This window comes from Canis lupus, chromosome 23, assembly GCF_003254725.2.
Source record: "Canis lupus dingo isolate Sandy chromosome 23, ASM325472v2, whole genome shotgun sequence".
In the NCBI taxonomy this organism is placed as follows: Eukaryota; Metazoa; Chordata; class Mammalia; order Carnivora; family Canidae; genus Canis; species Canis lupus.
In genome coordinates, this window is record NC_064265.1 from 1738258 (window position 1) to 1764782 (window position 26525).

A 26525-nucleotide genomic window follows, 5' to 3' on the forward strand; every position below is an offset into this window, starting at 1 on the left:
ATGTTCACATACAACCCCTGCCTTTTGTTGGAGTCTGGAGGTGGTGATTTGGGAGGTGGTGCTTATAGAAGGGGAGACCCAAGACATGCATATATCCACAAGCCCTGCTCCCCACAAACAAGGAGAAACTAATATCCACAGAGAGATATAGGAAAATCATTAAAGTTATCAAAGAAAAAAAAACTGCTAGATAAAAGAATGACTAATGACACCAAGGGAGGTTTCTGGGACACTGACATATTATAGTTGCAATAAAAAGTCCACTGGCAAGACTGGAAGATACACAAGGAAATCTTCCATAAAGCATATCTAAATAGTAAGATGAGACCACATGACGAGGAAAAGACAGTCTCTTCTATAAATGATGTTGCAAAAGCTGGATATCCACATGCAAAAGAATGAAGTTTGACCCTTACCTTACACATACACAAAAACCTAACTCACAATGAATTCAAGATCTTAATTTATTAAGATCCAAAACTATAAAATTCTTAAAAGAAAACACAGGGGATAAATTTCATGATGTTCGATTTGGGAATAGTTTCTTACATATGACTCCATGGGCATAGGCAACAAAAGCAAAAACAGGCAAATGGTACTATATCAAATTTAAGAATTTCTGCACATCAAAGAAAAAAACCAACCTATGAAAAGGCAACCTGTGTAGTAAATGGGAGAAAATAATTGTTAACCATATCTGATTGAAAGTTAACAACCAGAACAGATACAGAATTCCTACAACTCAATAACAAAAAACCAAGTGACTCCATTTAAAAAATGGGCAGTGAACTCCAGATATTTCTCCAAAGAAGATATACAAATGGCCGACAGATGGTCAACCATATGAAAAGGTGCTCAACATCTCTCATCATTAGAGAAATGCAAATAAAAACCATGATAACTTACTGTATTACACCTATTAGGATGGCCATTATAAGTAACAGAATAGAAAACGAGTGTTGGTGAGGATGTGGAGAAACTACACAGCATTGTTAGTGAGCAAGTAAGATGGTGCTGCCACAATGGAAACCCGTATGAAGGGTCCTCAAAATTCTAAAAGTAGAAACCATGTCATCCAGCAATTCCACTTCCAGGTATATATCCAAAGGAACTGAGAGCAAGATCTCAGAGATATGTGCACACTCAGGTTCACTGCAGCATCATCCACAACAGCCAGGAAGCGGAAGAGTCCAGATGTCCTTTGACAAAGGACTACAAAACTGTGGTATATCCATAAAATGGAATATTATTTAGCCTTAAAAAAGGAAACCCTAGGGCAGCCTGGGTGGCTCAGCAGTTTAGCGCCACCTTCAGCCCAGGGCGTGATCCTGGGTCCTGGGATCGAGTCCCACGTTGGGCTCCCTGCATGGAGCCTGCTTCTCCCTCTGCCTGTGTCTCTGCCTCTCTCTCTCTCTCTCTCCTCTCTGTGTATTCTCATGAATAAATAAATAAATAAAATCTTAAAAAAAAAAAAAAAAAGGAAGGCAATCCAGGGCACCTGAGTGGCCCAGTTGGTTAAGGGTTTGCCTTCAGCTCTGGTCATGATCTTAGGGTCTGGGAATCGAGCCCCATGTCGGGCTCCCTGCTCGGCAGGGAGTCTGCTTCTCCCTCTTACTCTCCCTCTGTGGTCTCTCCCTCCTTCTCTCTCAAATAAATAACATGTAAAACAAAAACAAAAACAAAACAAAACCCTGCCACATGTTGCAGAATGGCTGGCCCCTGAGGATGTGATAGTGAATGAACTCCGCCAGCCCCCAAAGGATAAAGTGTATGATGCCCCTTACATACATGTGTAATCCAACCATAGAGACAGAAAGTAGAGTGGTAGTTGCCAGTGGCTGCGGGGAGGAGGAGCTGTTCCGCGAGTAGAGTTCAGAGTCACAAGAAGTAAAAGTTCTCCAGATCTGTTACACAATAATATATTGTTAACAGTACTGAAGTGTATATTCAAAAATGATTGTGGACAAATTTTATATTATATATTTTAACAATTAAAATAGAAAAATAAGAAAAAGTTTTTACAAAGAAAAATAATTCAAAATTTGGTGGCTTACTTTCTGAAATTGCCTGGCTCTGTTCCATGGTACTTTTACCTAGATTTTTCCTTTCCTTAACAAATATTAACCCCAAAGCTCTAAGCATCCTCTAAAAGTCCAGATAAGGGAACCAGTTGAAGGGAAGGGGAATTACTGGGATAATACAAGACTTTTCCAAGTAGACAGATAGCAAAGTCCTGTCGTGTAGGACAACAAATAACAACAAATTAAAAAACCCACACCCCCCCCCAAAAAAAAACCCACACCCAAGAAATTTCTGAACAAACAAGTCTTCAAAGCATCTAGGGGAGAAAGGGCACTCCCACACTCATAGCTCTGGGCAGCAGAAGCAGCATGTGTCACTGGCAGCCAAGACCAAGAGCCGTCATGAAACCAGGCCCCGACATCCCAAGCAAAGATCACTTTCAACCTCATCTGGTAGCTACCGAACATGTACTTCAGCAAAATGAGGGATTAACTGAGATAGAAGGAGAGGCAGGATCTAGGACCCACCTGTCCAGCACTGCCCACCAATGATACCCTGCTTGCTCCCAGGGGGCCCCGGGCTACTCACTTGCTGAGTACAGGCCTCACAGCAGAGTGGCTGTTATAAATAATAAACAGTCCCCAGGGTCCAAGAGCCTCTTCAGTTTCTTCTTCATCCAAATGGAATTAATCTTCCTTTGCATCCTACATGTGCATAAAATATTTGCACAGCAAAACCACCTGAAAACCTGGCCCCATTCAGTAGCTGACTGCAGACCTGGGGACAATATTCCAGATAATGAGGAACACCTGGTTTCTCAAGGGTTCATTCTTTTGAAACTAGAATCTGTAGAATCTCAATTATTCTAAAGCTATAAAGCTTAATTTAAAATTAGAGCATAGGGGCACCTGGGGGGCTCAGTCAGTGAAGCATCTGCCTTGGGCTGAGTCCTCATCCCAGGGTCCTGGGATCAAGCCCCACATCAGGGTCCCTACTCAGTGCCGGGCCGGGGGGGAGGGGAGTCTGCTTCTCCCTGAGGCCCTCCCCCCACAGCTTGTGCTCTTTCTCTCTCAAATAAATAAAATATTTAAAATACGAGCATAAACTTTGCTAGTGAAACAAAATGCTGTTTTTACCTCAGGAAGAGAAACCTGCCCCCAAACACACTGGATGATGTGTGGAGACAGACACCCTTGGCCGGCACTTTGCAGGACAACTCAGCCCTCTGGAGGCCAGAAGGGCACAGTGCTGGCATTTAATAGACTCAACAGCGATGAGGGAATTTAATCTGTGCCCCTAGAAGCTCGCTGAGCACTGAGGATAGAGAAGGGAATGGTGGCGTCCCGGAAGCAGCCAGTGCACTGATGCTGGAGGGCGCAGAGGATTGCACTGTGCCAGGAAATACATCCAAACAAGGCCCGGCCCCCCTGCCCCGAGAAAACCCGCTCACCCAGAATGGGGAACCAGGGGGAGCCATTCTAGAAGGGTTCATTCTTTGTCCGGAAAGATGTTACAATCCTGATAAAATATTCAAGCCTGTCCTTGGGTTCCAGTGGAGTAGACCTCAGTACTTTAAATAGCCCTGCAATTTTCAATCAACCTTCATGCTGGGGCAGTTCCAAGCTTCTAGGATTAGTTTCAGCATTAACTGTTTTTGTGGCTTTTTCTTGTTTTTCCAAATTTTATTGACTTTGCCTACATGGGTCCTGAATATCTCAGCAAAGGTTTGAGAAGCTATCTTTTTTATCAAAGGTATTTCCCAGTCCCAACAATGTAAAGAAGATACTTAATTTAAGTGACAATTATTATATTTCTTTTCTGACAGAGCAGATACACTAAAAGCTATAAGGATATCAAATTCTACAGCTGTCCTAAAACACCAGTTTTTGGGGGGCCTCCTAAAGAAGACACTGTGGAGTATGGTGATGGCAGACCCTAGTGTCAGCATCTCCAGACAAGAAGGCAATGTAACCCCAGAACCCTTAAAGATTGGACTGATGTAGCCATAAGCCATGGAATGCCTAGAGCCACCGGAAGCTGAAACAGGCAAGGATCAAATTCTGCCCTAGAATCTGCAGAAAGTGACCCTGTCCACATCTTTGGACTTCTGACCTCTGTAAGTATAGAAGAATAAATTTATGTTGTATTAAGCTGCACAGTTTGTGGCTATTTGTATACAGCCCCAGGAAAATAACACAACATCCCATCTCTTAGTACAGTTAAATGACAGTACTCCCTAAACTGGTCTACAGATTCACAACCCCTACCAATGTTCGAGCTGGCTTCGTTAAAGAAATTGACAAGCTGATCTTAAAATTCATATGGAAATAGGGATCCCTGGGTGGTGCAGCGGTTTGGCGCCTGCCTTTGGCCCAGGGCGCGATCCTGGAGACCCGGGATCGAATCCCACGTCGGGCTCCCGGTGCATGGAGCCTGCTTCTCCCTCTGCCTGTGTCTCTGCCTCTCTCTCTCTGTGTGACTATCATAAATAAATAAAAATTTTAAAAAAAAAGGAAATAAAAGGGACCCAGAATAGCCAAAACAATCTTAGAAAAGAACAGAAAGTTGGAGGACTCACACTGCCCAATTTCAAAACTTACCACAAGGGCACAGCAGCCAAGACAACATGGTATTGGCAAACAGACAAGCAGACCAAAGGAATAATATTTACAAGCAAGAAATAAGACCTCACGTTCATAGTCAATTGATTTTAACAAAGGAGTCAAAACAATATGGGGAAATGACAAGTCTTTTCAACATATGACTCTGAGAACTGGATAGCCACATGCAAAAGAATGACGTGGAATCCCTATCTCACATTACATACAAAAACCAACCTAAAATGGATTATAGACCCAAATGTAGAAAGACAGAAGAAACAGGAGTAAATCTTCTAAAGGAGTAAATGACCTTTGATTAGGCAATGTCGTATCTTTGATTGGACAGAACAAAGGCACAACCAACAAAACAAAAAAACAGGTAAACCAGGCTTCACCAAAATGAAAATCTGTTGTATGGTAAAGGTCATTATCAAGAAAATGAAGAGAAAGAAAGAAAACATTGGCAAATTCTGTATCTGATAAGGGTCTCGGGTTTAGAATACATAAAGAACTCTCACAGCTTTATGATAAAAGCACAAAAAATCCAATGTAAAAAGGGGCAAAACTACAACCCAGAAATTGCACTGCTGGGAATTTACCCCAAAGACACAGATGCAGTGAAATGCCAGGACACCTGCACCCCGATGTTTCTAGCAGCAATGTCCACAATAGCCAAACTGTGGAAGGAGCCTTGGTGCCCATCGAAAGACGAATGGATAAAGAAGATGTGGTCTATGTATACAATGGAATATTACTCAGCCATTAGAAATGATAAATACCCACCATTTGCTTCGAGGTGGATGGAACTGGAGGGTATTATGCTGAGTGAAATAAGTCAATCGGAGAAGGACAAACATTATATGTTCTCATTCATTTGGGGAATATAAAAAATAGTGAAAGGGAATAATGGGGAAAGGAGAAAAAATGAGTGGGGAAATATCAGAAAGGGAAACAGAACATGAGAGACTCCTAACTCTGGGAAATGAACAAGGGGTGGTAGAAAGGGAGGTGGGCGGGGAGTAGGGGTGACTGGGTGATGGGTACTGAGAGGGGCACTTGATGGGATGAGCACTGGGTGTTATTCTATATGTTGGCAAATTGAACACCAATAAAAAATAAATTAAAATAAATTTTAAAAAGATCTCAGTCATATTAGCTCTTGATCGCATGAGATCTCAGTTACAGAAATGGTATGTGCTTAGGTGGGTACATTAATAAAATAAAAATAAATAAAAAATAAAAAATAAAAAGGGGCAAAAGATCTGAATAGATATTTCTCCAAAGAAGAGATACAAATGACCAAAGATGCTCAACCTCTTTAGCCATCAGAGAAATGCAAATAAACACCACCACTAGTTAGAGCATCTATGCTGGCCATTATAAAAAAGATGTGTAATGATAAGTGCTAATAAGGACATGGAGAAATTGGAACACAAGAATCTTAAAAGCAGCAAGGTATCCTCACTAAGATTGACAGCTCCCTCCTCATCAGAAACCATGGACCAGAAGGCAGCAAGATGACATATTCGAAACAAAAAGGATACCAACCAAGAATTCTATATCCAGTAAAAAAAAAAAAAAAATCCTTAAAAATGAAGGAGAGGGCAGCCCGCGTGGCTCAGCGGTTTAGCGCCATCTTCAACCCAGGGCATGATCCTGGAGACCCAGGATGGAGTCCCACATCGGGCTCCCTGCATGGAGCCTGCTTCTCCCTCTGCCTCTGTCTCTGCCTCTCTCTGTGTGTGTGTCTCTCATGAATAAATAAATAAAATCTTAAAAAAAAAAAAAAAAGTAGAGGGAGCAGGAGAAACAGACTCCCCGCTGAGCAGGAAGCGGGTGCGGGGCTCCACACCAGTCCCCCTGGGACCATGACCTGAGCTGAAGGCAGATGCTTAATGGACTGAGCCACCCAGGTATCTGGTAAATTTGAATTTTTAAATCTAAGAAGGCTTAGCACCAAGATTCACTCTAGTTTCTCCTGCATATAGACTCTTACTGAATGTTTTATGAGTTAAAACATGGGATTGAATAACTTTGTTATTCAATCCAAATTTCCCCTGGATAAACCACTTTTTTACTTTGCCTGTAATCTTCAATCTGAAGATAATGTTCAGAATATCAGAGTCAGAAGGGGGGCCCACAGAGCACCACTCAATCATCCCATTTTACAGATGAGGAACTGATAACATATAGATGGACAGACTTTCTCAAGAGGCTGAAGCACATGGGCACAGCATACAAGGACACAACCAAAGGTGCAAAGGTAATCATTTCTAAGGCACCACCTTCCTTACCATTCAAAGTGTACAGGCAGCTTCCCTATCTTAGCCTCCAACTGAGACCCTCTATTCACTATAAATCCCTGCTGGTGCTTTTTACTGTATACTCAATGGCCATCGTTCTGATTTCCCACTATCCTCTCCTGTCTTTAGACTTTGATGGCTATCAAAAGGCATCAAATGGCTAAAATCAGGTGGCTGTTGCTGTTCATACCAACTGGTCAAAGCTCCTTATGCACACTTCTGTCCATTTCGGTTTCAATGACACCATGTTGGTAGCTTAAAATCTGCTCTAGTGGGAGTATTTACACCATGCCAGTTGGCAAATACTACCCCCCAGGTTTTCTGGGGAAGGAGGCGGTTGTTAAAGCTTTATCAGTATACCACACAACTGGCTAAAATATAAAAGACTGATCATATTACATTCTAGTAAAAATATGGAGCAACTGAAATGCTTGATTCTTGCGAACAGGGGTGTAACTGGCATAAGAATTTAAAAAAATATATGTTCAAAATTACCTACCAAAGCTAAATACACACATACGTCCAATGACATGGAAATCCAACTCCCAGGTATATACTTGACAGAAATGCATGGACATGCATTCTCAGGCAGCATTATTCATAGTAGCCAAAACTAGAAGAAACCCAAATATTGATCAAAAGTAAAAGTAAATAATTTGTGGCCTATTCTGGAAAACCATTAAGCAAAGCTAAGGAATGAATGACATGACAACCTGAATCTCACAAACATAATGAAAGAAGCCAGACATATTATATGACTTCACTTACATTAAACTCAGAAGCAGAAAAAAAAAATTACTCTGTAGTGTTAGAAGTTAAGATAAACAGCAGAGAGAAAGTGTTGAATAGGAGTACACATGAGCAGGCATTCAGTAATATTCCATTTTTTGACGGTGCATTTACTCTGTGACAGTTCATTATTATCTGTGCACTTTTCTTATGTATATTACACTTCAAGTTCAGTTAAGAGGAAAAAAATTTTTTTAAAGATTTTATTTATTCATGAGAGACAGAGAGAGAGAGAGGCAGAGACACAGGCAGAGGGAGAAGCAGGCTCCATGCAGGGAACTGGATGTGGGACTTGATCCCTGGTCTCCAGGATTACACCCCGGGCTGAAGGCGGCACTAAACCGCTAGGCCACAGGGGCTGCCCAAGAGGAAAATGTTAAATGCTGATGTGAACCATAGTGTGGCAAGTCCCTGGTGCTTTGTGGTGAATTCCCTGTTGGCATGACAAGGCTTGAAGAAAGACATTCCCCAAAGGAGTAAATTAAATAAATGGACTAAATTAGAAAGAAGGCCCAGAAAACATTCAGGAAAATAAAGTAAAAGAAACCTACAAACTATCCCCCACCACTTTTATTGCCCCTCCCCAAAACAATACCGAAAATTATCTTTTAGATAATTTGGTTCCTTCACATGCCCCAGGGTGTTTTGCCAACAGGACAAAGGACAAAGGACAAAAGACAAAGGACAGGTAAGACCTAAAACTTCGAACTGGACAAACACATTCACTCCTCATTCAGCTTAAAACTTGCTTCTTTAAGGCACTTCAGAGTAGAACACTAACCAAAAAAGTGAGGAGGAAAACATTTAACAAGTCATTTAAAAGCAAATAATATTTTAGTGGCGATCTTCATGAAGAAATAAAAAGAATAAAAATGACTTAGAAATATTCTAAATTCAACAGAATGCTATGGGCTTGTCCCTAAGTCTAAAAACCCAAAAGCTCTTCAGGAATCTGTAACAGTTGGGGATATTAAAAAGCCTGCATGTGAGGAACAGCGTATTTGAGGACCATATCCATCAGCTAGTTCAGGCTGTTCTATCAAAATACCACAGACTAGGTAGCTTACAAACGACAGAAATTTATGGCTCACAGCTCTGCAGGGTAGGGAACCCAAGACCAAGGCACAGCACGGACATGTTTGGGGGGCCCATCCACTTCCTGGTTCACGGGCTGGGGCCTTCAGGCCGCGTCCTCACATGGTCAAAGGAACATGGGAGCTCTCGGGGCGTCTTTCTCAAGGGTACTAATTCCACTCATGGGGGCTCCACTCTCATGACCTCAGCACCTCCCAAAGGCCCCACATCCTAGTATCATCACATCGGAGGGGAGAGGAGGATTTCAACATACAAATATGCAGACCATGGCAGTATCTTCAAAGTTCAACTTTAGAACTTCCTAGAGATACTAAAGATAATTTCTTTAGCCATCACCATATGTGAATTAGACCATATTAAAAAATAAACAAAAGAACCAAAAACAGCTTACAAAGTAAAGAGGCCAGGATATTATTGTGGGCTGAATTTTTGTGTGCCCCACAAATCTGTAAGTTGAAGCCGTAACCCCCAGTGTGGCTGTACTGGGGGATGGGACCTCGAAGGAAATAATTAAGGTAATATGGGGTCATATGGGTAAAGCACTGATGTGAAGAATTAATGTCCTTATGAGAAGAGACACCAGAGAGCTTGCTCTGTCTGCAGGCTCATGCAAAGATGAGCCAGTGTAAGCACAGGGTAACAAGAGCTAGCTGCAACCCAACAGGAGAGTTCTCAGCAGAAACCAACCCTACTGACACTTTGCTGCTCTCAGACCTCTCTCCAAAACAGTGAGAAAATAAACTTCTGTTGTGTGCCTTCTATAGCAGTTAGTTCTGGAAGCCCAGGCAGAACAGCACAGATGTAACAGTTTTTAAGAATATATATTCATCCTTTATGTATGGAAGAAAATAATGTAAAAGATTTTATGAAGAAGGATTTATGCAACAAACGGTTGTTAAGCCCCTTCTATGTGACAGGTTCCACATGCTGCTCTCCTGAAACCAGTTTTAGCAGCAGGATCCTACTGCCAAAATTCCAAGCCAGAAATAAATGTAAATGAGGGCGTTGAACATGCAATTTGACTTAACGAAGAACCTGGTGCAAAGATGACACTGGCAGCAGTGGGAGAATCTAGCCATGTTCGGGCAGGGAACCTGGTCAAGGCAACGTGGAAGTGGACCCTGTGGTCCAGTAATGTTCAGTTTGTGCTAGGGTGAGAGAGTGGTTGGGCATGAAAATATAGCCAATCGAGAGAAAAAAATCTGACTTGTGAACTGGTAAGATGCTTGACTTAATCCAGGTGAATCATCAATCTTAAAAATCCATGAAGTTAAAAAAAAAAAAAAATCCATGAAGTTAAACGCAGGAAAACCACCAGACAAGCAGAAACTGCTAATAGTAACAGGTATTTGTGAAAATATTTGTAAAAATAAGACAAAGTTGAACTTCTGAGTATTTTTTCCCTCATGTGGAGCCTGTTTTTGAAATGTGTGCTTTTTATACCTATCATGATGGAACTAAGTTCCAGAATAAGGTGAAGTGTAACACTACCCGCCAATGTCTTCTGCAAAGACCCACAAGGGAGCAGGCTGGAGTGGCAATCTAGTGCCACACATGTCTTAGCTCTGTCTGTGATGGAACTTCATTTAATACTGTCATACCAAGAGGTCAACTGTCTACATCAAGAATGGGGAGGGACAATGCAGATGACATGGAAGACAAAGGTTCCCCAGTGAACCCATACCCGCAGTCCACTGATTTCTTCTTAAATTTTTGATAGTCTTCATAATCTAACAAGGATCAACTCTGCTAGAGTTTTGCATCTCATTGCTACATTTGTTGCAAATATTTTTAAAGGATTCAAATTTATTAGCAAATGCCTTACTATCCGAAGGAAAACTATTCACTAATCTGCCTGTTTATAAAATTAATAATGAAAAATTAATAACCTTTGCTTCTACAGGCAGATAGTAACCAATTACTAGATATAATGAAGAAAGATCCAGGGACGCCTGGGTAACTCTGAGATTGAGTGTCTGCCTTCAGCTCAGGGCATGATCCTGGGGTACTGGGATGGAGTCCCACATCGGGTTCCCTGCAGAGAGCCTGCTTCTCCCTCTGCCTGTGTCTCTGCTTCTGTGTCTCCTATGAATAAATAAAAAAACTTTAAAAAAAGGATCCTATTTATACTATAATAAAGACACAAAAAATAAGCTTAAGAAATGTATCAGACCTGGACACACCAGGGAGATTAGCAGAAACATCCATAGATAGCTTGGTCAGAATATAAAAGAGAACTGGAAAAAAATAAAATAAAATAAAAAACTAATAATAAATTTTTTTTAAAAAAAGAGAGAACTGGGTCCCAACTGATACATTAAAAATGTACAAACCTGAACAACCATCTCAGTACTCACTGGAAGGAGTAACAAGCAGGGCCTCACTGGGCTGAGGATGAAACCCCTGAGCGGTCTCAGAAGACAGATAATGCAGACCAAATTCATTCTCATTACTCATTTACCTTAAACTAGCCCCAATAATCAAGAATAAAACTGGAAAAATAACACATTAAAAGAAACAAAAATCTTGGGATGCCTGGGTGGCTCAACGGTTGAGTGTCTGCCTTTGGCTCAGGTCATGGTTCTGGGGTCCTGGGGCAAGTTCTGCATCGGGCTCCCCACAGGGAGCCTGCTTCTCCCTCTACCTATGTCTCTGCCTCTCTCTGTGTGTCTCTCATGAATAAATAAAATCTTTAAAAAAAATCTGATCCTAAAGACACATAAAATAAAAAGAAAAGCCATTTATAAGAACCCCAATGCTATTTTGCATAAAATAATTATGTTACTTTGGAGAAACTGAAATTTGATGAAATCTATTTCCTCATCTTTATAATAATTTTCACAGTTGTAATACTTTATGAATGATGTCATTTTGTCAGGTGTATAACTATGTATTCTGTATCACAAAATAAAATTGTGCTTGTTTTATTATCACATTAAAACAGAATTTTTCTCAAAAACATAAGATCTGCATTAATAAACTTTAGTGTTCCTGAAAGCCACACACAAAAGACTTTAACAAATGGAAAGATGTACCATGTTCTTGCATAAGGAGGCGCATTATTTAGTACTTAGTCTCCTCTGAATAAACATTAAATGTTTATTCAATAAAAATACCAATGGGGGTATTTTGGGGATATAAACAAGTTAATTCTAAGGTTCAAATATATAAGCAGAATAGCCAGGATATTTCTGAAGAGAAGAATAAGAGAGGAGTAAACTTTTGAAATGTTAAAACAGTTACAAAGCTATAGTAATTTAAACGACGTAATACTAGCCTAAGTCTAGAGAAATAGAGCCACTGAACAGAAATGGAACAGAATATGCCTAAAAAATAGATCAAGATATATACATCATCTGATAAAAGTGACATTGTATATCAAAGAAGAAAACAATTTATCAAGAAAGGGCTGCTGAAAAAATTGATCAGCCATATGTAAGAAAATAAATTTGGATACCTATGTCATTCTTTTCAGCAAAGTAAATTCCAGAAGAACCAGAAATTTAAACCAAGAAAAACTCAAACTTTAAAAGAACTAGAATAAAACATGGATTCTGCATCATCCTTATAAGAAGAGTGTTAAGTCTGACTACATAAAAGTCAAAATTTCCATGTGGCACAGAATAGTCAGAAGATAAATGGCAAACAAAAATTTTAACGCAAGTCACAGGCAAAAGGCTAATTTCCTTAATAAAGGAATATCAATAATGAAAAAGACTTACATCCTAAGTAATCTAGCAAAGGATCTAGATTACATACAAATTCAAACAGCTCTTCAACATGTGAGGAGATGCTGAACTGAACTCACTGAGAGAAATGCAAACTGAAAGTATAATGATGACACATGACTTGTCAGACTATGAATTACTTTGCAGGGGGCTCCACATCAATGTACCACAAACTAACTGTCTTAAGCAACTGAACTTTCTTTTCCCACAGTTCTGGAGGCTGGACACCCAAGATGGAGGAAAAGGCAGAGCTGCTGCCATGTAAGGACTCTGTCCTTGGCTTGCCGATAGCCTCCTCGCTCTATCTTAATATGGTCTCCCTTTGTATATGTCTGTGTCCTTATCTCCTGTTCTTAAAAGGACACCAGTCATACTGGACCAACACTTGACCTTATTTTACATTCATTAGCTCAGTGGGGCTTCAACATATGAACGGTGGGGGGTGGGAGGTGCACACAGCTCAGCTCATGATGGCCCACTACTGAAAACAGAACTCTAGACTGTGCTGATGGAAATATAAACTGTGGCAGTCTCCACACATAGCAGTTCATCAGTTTCAATATTTTAACATATATTTCATCAAAGAAGATACATGAATGGATAAAAAGCACAAGAAAAGATGTTCAACATCTTTAATTATTAGGGAAATAAAAATGAAAATGGCAGTCTCATACCACTTGATACCACCAAAATGGCTAACCTCAGGGCAGCCCAGGTGGCTCAGCGGTTTAGCGCTGCCTTCAGTCCAGGGCCTGATCCTGGAGACCTGGGATTGAGTCCCACATTGGGCTCCCTGCATGGAGCCTGCTTCTCCCTCTGCCTGTGTCTCTGACTCTCTCTCTCTGTGTCTCTCATGAATAAATAAATAAAATCTTTTAAAAAAAATAGCTAAAATCAAAAATACAGACAATAACAATGGAGAGAATGTGGAGAGGTTGGAACCCTCATACACTACTAGTAGGTATCTAAAATGGAACAGCCACTTTGGAAGACCATTTGCAAAAGATTAAACATAGTTACTATATGACTCAGCAATTCTACTCCTAGGCACAAACACAAGAGAAATGAAAACAAATGTATAGACAAAAACTTGCATGAAAACTTGCACATGAATGTTCGTTCACAGCAGCATTATCCTGGGAACAAAATATCAAACCAACTCAAGTGCTGAATCATCAGTTGATTGCAGAATTAGTCCGCAATAAAAAGGAATGAAGTACTGATTGGTTACAACACAGATTAACTGCAAAATCATTATGCTAAGTGAAAAAGCCAGATACAAAAGACCACAGATTATATGATTCATTCAGACACAATGTCCAGAATAAGCAAATCTATAGGGACTGAAAATAGATTAACTGTTGTCTAGGCCTAGGGGAGGTAAGGAATGGAGGATGAGGAGAATGGGGAATAACAGAAATACAGGTTATTTTGGGGTGTATTTTTGGATGTAAATGTCCTAAAATTTGACTGTAACAATGATTGTACAACCCCATAAAGATACTAAAAACTACTGAATTATATACTTTCAATGGGTGAACTTTATGGAATTAAACGGTCTATCAATAGAGCTGTTGAAAATTTAAAATAACAGGAAATATCTCATAAAATATATAGAACCAAAAGAGAAATGCCAATGCTCTTCCTATGTAAAGAGCACTTACAAACCACATCCACATTTTAAAAACAAGCAAAGTATGACAAATTATTTTTAGAAGAATGCAAGTATCCAAAACACACAGGAAAATATGCTCATTATTAATAATCAGTGTTATTTCCCCATGATATCTTCCTTGACCCTTGGAGTAAGAATCTGCTCCTTGCTCTATGATTCTATAGCAGTGCATATACCACAGTGATGGAAAACTACATGCTTATGCATCTCTCTCTGTGGTTCTGCGGTCTGTGTACTCTCTCAAGGAGAGCAAGGATCACATTTTGCTCATTTATACGCTTTTTGTTCCAGCTGCCAAGCTCTGTGTATGGTAAATATCCATGAACACAGGTACAGGTATACAAGCTCCTTTTACATTCTTGAACTGAAAAGTGATATAAGGTTTCAAAAGGGTGCTTTAAACAGTCATCAATATTTCCATTTGTCCCCAGCCTCTCCTTTTCTTTTTTTTTAAGATTTTATTTATTTATTCATGACAGAGAGAGAGAGAGAGAAGAGACAGGCAGAAGGAGAAGCAGGCTCCATGCAGCGAGCCCGACGTGGAACTCGATCCAGGGTCTCTAGGATCACACCCCAGGCTGAAGGCAGCGCTAAACCGCTGGGCCACCAGGGCTGCCCCCAGCCTCTCCTTTTAATTGGAAGTTTCATTCAATCTTGGATTCAAGATGCCTCCTCTCCAAGGATCTCTCTAAAAGCAAGAAGGAGGTGGGGATTAAAAGCTGGGAGTTATTCTCTGATAACTGCCCCTATTTTAGAATAGCAACCCTTCCCCTGGCCTCTCCTGCTAGGTTCCTCCCTTTGAGAGGGGCAGCTCAAGGGCACCCAGCACCGTTTCCATCTGGATCCAGCCCTAAAGCAGGTACACTTTTCTCTTTTCCCACAGCATTTCTACTTCCCCTCTTAACCTTAAGTCCTGGCTGACGCTGACTGACCAACCCTGGGCATGAGTTGCCCAGGGCGGTTTCCCTTTCTCCCAGAACAAACACTTCAATCCTCCTTTGGGATTACAGCCATCTCCGCTAGAGGGTACCTGATCTGGCCTGGCCACAGTGCATCTACCGCAAGGGCATACGTTGGGACAGCTGTGAGATTCACACCAGCCCAGAGCCACCTGGGCTCAGGTGTTTTGCAATTCCTCAGGTGGCCAGGATGGTAGGTTTGGTCATGAAGCAGTCACGCAGCTTTAGTCAAAGTACTTACAACTCTCTGGGCCTAGGCTTTTCAAGATATCAAACAAGGAGGATAAACCTCATGGCCTAAAGCACTTCATGCTCTGAAATTCTGGTTCTCTTAGGCTTAACACATGTTCTGGGCTCCACTCACCACTGAGCTTCACAAAAGTGCTGAGAGTGAAGTCACGGGGATGCCAGGCAGGCTGGTCCTAGATGCAGAGATGTGATCACGCTTGAGTGTGTGGGACCGCGGTTGACACAGGCATCCAGGGACACACCTTGTCACCCAGAATCACCCAGGATCCAGCTGTGCCATGGATGTTGCCTGTCTGTGGACTTTGCACAGCGTATGTGTGGCTCTTACTGAATTCTCAATTAGCGTCTAGAGTCTCACTTTCCTTCTCCCTCTCCTGCTCAGTGCTGGGGAAAAGGAGATACATTTTTTTTCCTTTTACATCCATATGAAGGCTGGCAGAAACTCCCATGCATCATTAGAAACAAATTAACTATGTAACCAGAGGTAGTGGAGCATAGTGTGTGGTGGCCAAAGAGATTCCTATCTTAAATGTTAGTAAGAAAAACCCACTAATTCTTGGGAGCTCCATAATCGACATTTCCATTCAACTCAGTTTGTGTCATTCCTTCCAACCAACTTCACAATGTCCTAAACACACAGAATTTTAAAAATTTATCTTCCTGGGAAAAGTCAAAATTTAGGTCAACTTCAGAACTCAACAGATAGGATCCCTGGGTGGCACAGCGGTTTGGCGCCTGCCTTTGGCCCAGGGCGCGATCCTGGGGACCCGGGATCGAATCCACGTCGGGCTCCCGGTGCATGGAGCCTGCTTCTCCCTCTGCCTGTGTCTCTGCCCCTCTCTCTCTCTCTCTCTCTGTGTGACTATCATAAATAAATAAAAAATTAAAAAAAAAAAAAGAACTCAACAGATAATATTTATAAGATTCATAAGGTTAGCTTGCAATACACTCGCCAACTGCAAATACACTTCCAAAGAAGGAAAACTTTAGAGTCAAAGATTACGGTAACATGGGTCAGTAAGTAAACTGAAGCTAAGAGAACAATGAAAGAGAACATATAGAATATTCAATACAAATCTAACAGTATTCATGTCTCTTTTACAAATCCTTTGGCTCTTATCACATTTACTTTTATTATTTTTTAAGATTTTATTTATTTATTCATGAGACAGAGAGAGAGAGAGAGAGGCAGAGACACAGGTACAGGGAGAAGCAGGCTCTATGCAGGGAGCCCAACATGGGACTCGATCCCGGGCCTCCAGGACCAGGCCCTGGGCGGAAGGCAGAGCTAAACCACTGGGCCACCGGGCTGCCCCACATTTACTTAAAAAAAAAAAAAAAAAAGGAACTTGCCCCTAACAGGTATAGAAAAATGAATGCAGAAAGCTACTTCCCTCAGGTCTCTTTTCCTTTCCTCCTACCCTCCACTCAAGTTAAAAATCTACTGAAAGAAGTAGCACGCATAAGCCTCAGGGTGTCCCAAGCTGACCGCATCTTTACCCTATCAAACACTGGGGTGCATTCCAGAGTTTTTGCTGCAAGACAGACCGGCACAATATAGACATGTCATTCCATCTCCTGTGAGATTTATGAAGAGGCCATGAGGACACCATGTCTGGCAGAGGCCTTCAGATTGGAGTAAACTCGGGCAGGTCTAGAAGCATCCTGTCGGGAGGCTGGGAGGCTCTGATGAGGGGAATGATGCCTCCCTGGAGAGATCCACGCTCCAGGCTCCACCCAGGTGAAAGAAGCCAGAGAGGGAATAAGCAGGTTATAGGAAAAGGAGACACAGGAGAGAACTTCAAATGACAGATCTGAGAAGGGTCCATCTTGTCACTATGCCATTCTGGAAGGCTATTTGCACAAAGAATGCAGTAACGCGTGACTTAACCTCTAAAGAGAGCCCATCCCAAACCAACCACTTTCCCATGTGGCTTCATATCAGCCCTATGCCAATTCATCCTCTGGTGTCTGTGGGTGAGGATGTAGCCTGGGGGACCTTGATAATTGATATTAGGCCTTCCCAGTGAAGACACCACACTCTTTCCATTACCACACTAGTCCTGAAAGTTACCTTCAATCCTTGTTTTATACAAGAACCCGAACTAGCTCAAAAGCATTCTAGGAAGAGAAGCGTATGATCTCAGGCAAAAGTTGGAGAAATGGCATTTTAAACAGAGCCACACACAGAAACAGCCGTTGGCATCCTGACTTCTCCTAGCATCTGTGCCCCTAACCAATGGCTTGAGGCCAGTATCTGGAAGGGCATTTTCTGACTTCCCTTATTGCTAAAGACAACTTTGAAGAAAAGAATCATAATTCCCAGGGTAAAAAGTATTTTCCTCCAAGGTTCAACAGAGGTACAAACTGCCCTGAAAGAAACACAGCTAGGTTAGGTCACAAGTAAAGTCCAGATAAAACCTTATCCTTTTAAAGAAAAACACATAGTCCTGCATCCCTGATTATGTGAGCCTGGGTGGACAGACTGTCCTTCAAACATCTCCCCGCACAGGAAAGACAACGAAGAAGGAAAGAGCATCATGGTGTGACATCACACACATGCGAGAAGACAGGACTGAGAATGATCAGTATCACTACCACTGAGGCAGCAGGACGATATTCCATACCAACTGCCACCAAGACAAACAGGAAGACTTTCCCTGGGGTTTTGCAGTTCGTAACTCGCCCCCAGAAAGCAATAAAAACTACAAATAATCTAAGAGCAAAGCCTCTAACCTGAGCAGCAAAGGTGGACTCCAGAAGCAAATATAGGGCAGGGCCACAGGACAGAGCCTCTGCAGGGAGAGCTGAGTGTGAATTCCCTCTTTGATGTGAGTTCAAGAAAGGGCAGGAGCCCAGCAGAGATGGTGAGTTGTGTCCAGGTAGCAGTTGGGGGAGTGGGCTCAGGAAGGAGCTGTGTGCCAGAGAACCCTGTGAACTAAGGCCCTAAAGAGAGACGCAAAAGATGAGAGTCCAGCTGTTGCCGGAGTGGACACAACCCACACCTCATTAACATATAATTCCCTGGAAAGCTGAAACAACCCCAGCGTGCCCTCTGAATGCATCAAGATGAAATTTCTGCCACCCAGCAGAATGTGGGCTCAAGAAAGATACCATGGGGCATTACAGACAAAGTAACATTCCTCACACACCTGAGTTGAGGTTTTAAGTTACAAAACATGTGGCCACCTCTGCAGCAGCATGGGAGGGGCACATGCGGGGGAGGGGAGGGAGGGGCAAGAGGGAGGAGGCATTCTTCCTTGTGTACAGCAAGCAGGACTGATGTCATGTGGTATTAACATTTCAGGTCACAACAGTGCTAACTTTAAAACTAAGAATTCAAGCAAGTCTATCCCACTTTGGGGGTGAAATTTGAACACAAAATTTGAAGGTGTATCTTCTTATCTTTCTGAAGCTCAGAGGACTTATTAAAAGTCCATGACTTGAGGTCTTTTGCCAACTTTGGAAAATCCTCAGCCAATGTCTCTTCAAATATTGCTTCTGCCCTATTCTCTCTCCTCTCCTTCCAGGACTCCATTTAGGGATCCTTAGACCTTCTCATGGTGTCGCTGGGGCCACTTGACCCCATGACGCTATAAAAAATTCTGTTCAGCCTCCCATGTGACTCCTCCAGAATGCACAGACAATACCTACAATGAAGCAGCCCCAAATGCCAGATTCACATTCTGAAGTTTCTAGCTCCTCCAGAGCCTGGCGTCTTAATTCTTATTGCCTCATGAGTTCTCCGAGGTCTTCAAGCAAATGGCTAAGAATGGTTTATCCAGCTTTTCTACTTGAATACAGGAGGATGCTAAATTACCCAGTCCATCATGACTACACTAAGTATTTCATAGCCCTACAAGAAAACATTACCACTGCTTTTTATAGTCAAGGCCCATTTGCCTTTATCTGCATATCTACTACTTTTTTGTTTTTTACTCTTCTTGCATGCCTGACTTTCCATCTTAAATTAGCACTTAGAGCTTCCCTGACTGTGTCCACTTTTGGCAAACTCCCAGTTCTTATCTATTTGAAATTTCTTCATTTTACCTTCATTCTCGAAGTGTATTTGCACAGGGCAATAGATTTCTCGTAACACAGTGAAGATCGTACTATCTTCTGTTCGTTTGCTACTGTTGAAACATCAACCATCAGTCTATCTCCTATCCTCTACAGTGATTTCTCTCTTCCTCTGGCTGCTTTTAAGAATCTCTATTTTAGTGTGTGTGGTTTTTTTTAATCATTTCACTTTGATGTACTTTTTAATTTGTGCTGCCTAGGATTCACTAATTTTGAGTCTGTGGGCTGATGTACCATTAGTTCTGGAAAATTCTCAGTCAGTATTTCTTTAATTATTGTCTCTTTCCTGCTCTCAAATTAAAATGTGTTAGCACTTCTCACTCTAGTGATTATCACTTAATCTGTTACTTTTTTATCTCTCCATGCTGCATCCTGCACAATTTTTTCTTACTTATCTTCCAGGTTACTAATTCTTTCTTTAGCTCTGTATAATCTTCTGTTAAGCATGTCCATCGATGTCCTAAATACAATCATTGTAATTCTAAGTTCTAGGATTTCAACCGTGTTATTTTCTAATTTGCTATGTTTCTTTTTATCACTTTTCTAAGTAATTACATACATATTTTTCTTAGCTTCTATACTTCTCATTATAATTAGGATAGTTGTTTTAAAGTCTCTATCTTGATCATCCTAATATCTCACACATTTGGGCTTCTGTTTCTATGGTCTTTTGTTTCTGCAGGTCCTGGCTCATATATCCTCTTTCTTTGTGTGTCTGATTATATGTGATTATCTGCAGACACTGGATGTGAAAATTTACTTGGGAGTATTATTTTTGACACATAGATAATTAAGTCTTCCTTTGGAGAAAATTTTCTATTTGCTTTCACCAGTAGTTGTCTGAGAGCAGTACCAATCTGAGACCATCTCATTCTACATTCAAAATTTCAAATTCTTTGAGCCACAGGAAGTTACACTATAAGCCACTGCAAGAAAATGGAACACCTCCACTTCATTCTCCAGCACGAAATGAGGGATGGTCTGGTTCAAATGACTTAGAAACAGAAGACCTGCCTAGACTTCTCTTCACTGAATAACATATCTTGGAGTACTCTATATGGGTATGGACAAATATACTAAAATGCAAATGTAAATATCATTCTACTATAGAAAAAGCTTCTTCATTCTTTGCTAAATGTGCATGTACCACATTTGCTTTACCAATTTCCTACTAATTCCTACTAATTATTTCTAATCCTCTGCTATTATAAACAATACTACAGTGAATAATCTTATATGTAGGTCATTGCACACATGTACTAGAATGTCTGAAAAGTTACTAGAAACGATGGAAACACGTTTCTAGTAATGTGTAAGTAAGATCCAGTAACGTGTAAGTAAGATCTAGTAACGTGTAGTAAGATCCAAAGGATCTGGATATTTATAATTTTTATAGATAAGGCCAATGCCCTCCCTAGAGGTTGTACCCATTTAAACTCCACCAGCAGTTTGTGTCCTCACACCATCATCAACATAGTACTACAGGTATTTTTATTTATATTTTGGGTTTATTTTTTAAGAATTTCTAAAATTATATGACATGTATATATAACTGCACCTTTTCTTTCAACTATCAATATAACATGAATGATTACCCAAGTAGGTAAATAGAGCTCTAACACATTTTTTCCCAAGTATAATTGATACTGAAGAATAAATATTCAAAGATAAAAGTACACAAATCATATAAATGTATGGCTCAAGGAATATTTACATAAAGAACACAACCATATTACTATCATCCAGAATAAGAAAAATACATTGACAGAGGGTCCCGTCATTTTCCATAAATCTAATAAACTGATTCTAGTACCCATTTGTAACAAAGGTCTGGGATAGGTCTCCCACACCTCCAACCAATTCTCTAACTCCAATGGCATATGCCAGAATTCTACTCAATTCTAACACTCTTTGCCCAAAGGTAACAGGAGAAGAGCTCAGTCCTACAAGACTGTCCCTGTCGGGGACAAATGTAGCAAGTCCAGGTTATCACCTGTACTTCTGACAGTCCAGTTATGGAATGGAAGTTCTAACGACACCCCCTTTGGATTCAATCAATTCAGGTTCATTTAATTATAAGTGGCTCACATTTTACTTACTAGATCATCACTTTATCCCAAAAGACATACTCAGGAACAACCAGATGAAGAAGAGGCACAGGGCAACATAAAGGTATCTCCTGCTCTTCAAAAGTTCAAGTCATGTCACTACACTTTTGTGAAAGACCTACCTTAATACCTGTTTTCACTAACAGAAAGAAATCTGAGGTTTTTTCTTTTACAATAAAAGGCATAAAGCAAAATAACATCAGTTTGTTCTGCAGCACACTGTTATAGAGGCAGAGCGTACCCAGAGCATGGAGGTGGCACAGCCAAGGTCCATCCCTGGGAACCACAGTCAGCATCTGAGCATCAAAATATTACAGGTTTGAACTATGTCTGTAAGCATCTTGTGCTTTATCTCAATTTATTTTGTGCATCCGCTAGCAAGATGTATCCTAAGGTATTAGAAAAGTCTGAGGGAGATTATGTTTTACATCAAGGAGCGCTCAAGGTTTTTTTTCCATATAAATTAATGGTAATTACTCCTTTGCTTCACACTATTTCAGCTTACAAAAGGTTTCAAAGGAACGCTCTATGTTTGGATAACAGGGGAAACCTGTGTGTGGAAAGGGCATGATCTTCCATGCCCTGTCCTGGTGCACCGCTCCCCCTGAATTGGAAAGCTCTCCAAACCCTCTCCTTTGGGTTTTCATGGAGGCATCATTACATAGGCATCACTGATTAAATCACTGGCCGGCCACAGGAGACTGACCTCAATCTCCAGCCCCTCCCCTCCCAGAGGTTGGGGTGTGGAAATGAAAGTTCCAACCCTCTAATCACAGGTTGGGTCTCTAGGCAATCAGCCCCCATCCTTAAGTTGGTTCCAAAAGTCACTTCATTAACATAAGAAGACAAACTTTAATAGCTCTCATCACTTAGGAAATTTCAAAGTTTTAGGAGCTCTGTGCCAGAAACTAGATAGAGACCAAATATGTATTTCTTTTTATACATCATAATATCACAAGTAACAATTATTCTGACATCATAGAGGTGTTTTTCCAACAACTCTATGATGCATAATTTACAGGCCATAAAATTTCCTACAGGTGTTTTAAAAACATTTTTTTCCAGTATCACTATGATAACCCAGGATTATCACATTTTTCTTAGAAACCACAAAGTGTATTGTCATGAAGTGGATCAGGTTTCCAGATAAAAATTATTCTGTAATTAGAGTTAAAACCTTAATCAACAAAACAGGGGATCCCTGGGTGGCGCAGCGGTTTGGCGCCTGCCTTTGGCCCAGGGCGGGATCCTGGAGACCCGGGATCGAATCCCACGTCGGGCTCCCGGTGCATGGAGCCTGCTTCTCCCTCTGCCTGTGTCTCTGCCTCTCTCTCTCTCTCCCTCTCTCTGTGTGACTATCATAAATAAATTTTTAAAAATTAAAAAAAAATAATAATGGTGTTAAAAAAAAAAACAAAAACACTTCTGTTTCATATGAACCATAGCTCTGACGTCATAATATGAAACAAAAATAAACATCTAGATGTATATTAAAACTGTATCACAGATATTATACAATATAGATCAATACCTGACTTGAAGAGATTTCAATATACTATATTGAATATATATATACTATACTATAAAGTCTCACATAACACAAAGTTTATTTAAAATCAATAGGGAACAAAAAGCTCCTACCATACCAGCCCTTCTCCAGAGAACAGTCATGAACTCTGGACAAACACGAGAACAACTTCCGAGGACAGACACTTAACAGCACCAAGAGCAGGCAGATACTGGAAGCTGCAATGGACACTGGGAGTATTTCCATTCTCTAGCTTCTTGGCAGAGAGAAGCCCCATCCACAATGAGCAGCAGCTAAAACTTGGGAAAAAAACAGTTCTGACAGCCAGCAGAGGTTGAGGCAAGCACAGCAAGTGCAAAAATGAACAAGGAATCCTAAAAAGGCATACATCAGAGAATGAAAGACCCAAATTCTGAATAAATGTTGCCCAAGATTTGGGTAACTGATCAGCTCAGCCAAGAATAAAAGAACTAAAATGAGATTTGAACCTGTGAAAGGTAAAATAAAATGAGTCACTTATGTCAAGGGGTTCTTAAATCCAAGCGCTCACAGAGTGGAACCATGAACTTCTGAACTGGGCCAAAAAAGACAAATATTCCAAGGACTCCCTAGGAACATCTGCAACTTGCTACAGTACAGGCTTTTGCCTTACTTAGCTCTCTAGTGAGAGCCTTAGCAACCAATCATACTCAACTAAGATTCATTCCTCCATGAGCACCAATAGAAATTCTTTGTAAACAACATATACAAATATTCCCTTTGGTTCTTAAATCCCCTGACTTTTGTTCCCTAATGAGATACAATCTGGGGTTGCTACCCAAGAGGCAATTCAAAGACTCTAAATAATGCTTTCATTTTATCTCTGTTCTGCCTCTTTCCTCTGTCAAAAAGCTACTGCCCAAGAGACAGTTTTCAGTTTGAGTCCAACCAAGCTGAGTGCCCACTAAAACAAATACAAATCAATACTCTTCAGAGGAAGATCACAGAACTTTTATTCTCTAAAACAGAACTACAGTGTCCAGAATACAATCCAAATTTTTCCACAAAAGTGAAGAACCAGGAAAAAGTAAGCCATTCTCAAGGGAAACCACAACCAGAATAACCCCAAGATGAATCAGATGTTGGAATTAGCAGCTTGAAAACCTCTGCCAGTACCACAATACCAAGGATGTAAAAGAAAATATTCTGATGAAGGCACATTTTGTAAACTCAGCAAAGAAACAGAAACTGTAAAACAGCTATATAGAAACTCAAAAAAAAAAAAAAGAAAAAAAAAGAAAAAAGAAAAGAAACTCAAGAAGTGAAAAACACAGTATCTGAAATTTTAAAATTCACATGAAGGGCTTAGCATCAGAATGTAGGTAAGAGTAGGTAAACTTTAAAGATATGTGAATAGAAACCATCCAATTTTAAGAAAGGAGAAAAGGGAATGTTAAAAGATTAGCCTTGGGACTACTGAGAATTTCCCAAGGGTCTAGTGTGCATCCCAGAAGAAGAGAAAGAGAACCAGGCAGAAAAACAGTCTGAAAGCACACGGCATAAATTGTCCCAAATTTGGTTAAAACAATAAAAAATTACACATTCAAGAAATTCAATAAACCTCATTTAGGATAAGTGTTAATAAAGGCAAACTAGTCAAAGTGATGAAAATCACTGGGACACCTAGGTGGGTCAGCGATTGAGTGTCTGCCTTCAGCTCAGGGTGTGATTCCGGTCCCGGGATCCAGTTCCACACAGGCTCCCCGCAAGGAGCCTGCTTCTCCCTCTGCCTGTGTCTCTACCTCTCTCTGTGTGTCTCTCATGAATAAATAAATAAAATTAATTTTTTTTAAAATATGGAACGCTTCACGAATTTGCGTGTCATCCTTGCGCAGGGGCCATGCTAATCTTCTCTGTATCGTTCCAATTTTAGTATACGTGCTGCCGAAGCGAGCACAAATAAAATTAAATTTAAAAAGAAAAAAGAAAATCTTGTAGTCACCAGGAGAACAACATATTACATATAAAGAAACATTCAAATAACTGCTGACTTATCAGAAAGAATGGACTCCAAAGGACTGCAAACCATCTGTAAAGTGCATAAAAACAACAACAAGAGCTATAATTCTATACACCAGAAATATCCTCAGGGCAGCCCGGGTGGCTCGGAGGTTTAGTTCCCCCTTCAGCCCAGGGCCTGATCCTGGAGACCTGGGATCAAGTCCCATGTCAGGCTCCCTGCATGGAGCCTGCTTCTTCCTCTGCCTTGTGTCTCTGCGTCTCTCTCTCTCTCTCTTGCTGTGTCTCTCATGAATAAAAAAAATCTTAAAAACAAAACAAAATAAAAATATCCTCTAAGAATAAAGGTAAAATAAGGCACCTGGGTGGCTCAGTTGGTTAGGGGACTTCCTTCAGCTCAGGTCTGATCCCAGGGCCCTGGGAGGGCTCCCTGCTCAGTGGGTCTGCTGCTGCTCCCTCTCCCTCTCCCTGTGGCTCATGCTTTCTAATAAACAAATAAATAATATTAAAAAAAATAGAATGAAGGTAAAATATATACATTTTCAGACTAAAGAAAAAAATAAACCTGAGAAAAGTACCAGTAGGCCTGTTATAAAAGAAACGCTAAATCTGGGCAGCCCGGGTGGCTCAGCAGTTTAGTGCCGCCTTCAGCCCAGGGCGCGATCCTGGAGATCTGGGATTGAGTCCCGCATCGGGCTCCCTGCATGGAGCCTGCTTGTGTCTCTGCCTTGTGTCTCTGCCTCTCTCTCTCTCTTTCTGTCTCTCATGAATAAATAAAATCTTGAAAGAAAGAAAGAAAAGAAAAGAAAAGAAAAGAAAAGAAAAGAAAAGAAAAGAAAAGAAAAGAAAAGGTTAAATCCTAAAGGAAAATCCTTAGCTAAAGCAAAATTATAATAGATGTTAATTTAGATTTTCAGGATGGAATAAATAGCACTCAAAAGTAAGTATCTGAGTAAGATAAGACAAAAAAGCTTTAATTTTGAAAAAAAATACAACTATTTAAAGTAAAAAAAAAATCTATATCCATCTGGGGCACCTGTGGTTCAGTCAGTTAAGCTTCCGACTCTTGGTTTTGGCTCAGGCACGATGTCAGAGTCCTGAGATCGAGCCGCACATCCAGCTAGGTGCTCAGTGCCACATCTGCTTGTTCCTCTCCCTCTGCTCCTCCCCCACTCTCTCGATCTCTCTCTTGAATAAACAAATACTTAAAAAATTATAACACTATCTTACAGGGCTTAAAAACATACAAAGATGTAATGCATATGCCATCTATATCACAAAAGGTAGGTAGGATCAATGTGTACATTTGCAGATTTCCACATTACACGTCAAGTGGCAGAATTACCTCTAAATAGTATAAAAAGTCAAGAACATATATTGTTATCCCCCAG

At 40.7% G+C, this 26525-nt stretch overlaps 1 protein-coding gene and 1 non-coding gene across 7 annotated transcripts in view; both read right to left on the reverse strand.

Moving 5' to 3' along the window:
• NINL (ninein like) overlaps nt 1-26525 on the reverse strand; it is a 138033-nt gene that overhangs the window by 82234 nt on the left and 29274 nt on the right. The window lies entirely within an intron of this gene.
• Nucleotides 24966-25072, reverse strand: LOC112668930 (U6 spliceosomal RNA). Its single transcript, XR_003141953.1, has one exon. It is a non-coding gene; the product is annotated as a U6 spliceosomal RNA (small nuclear RNA).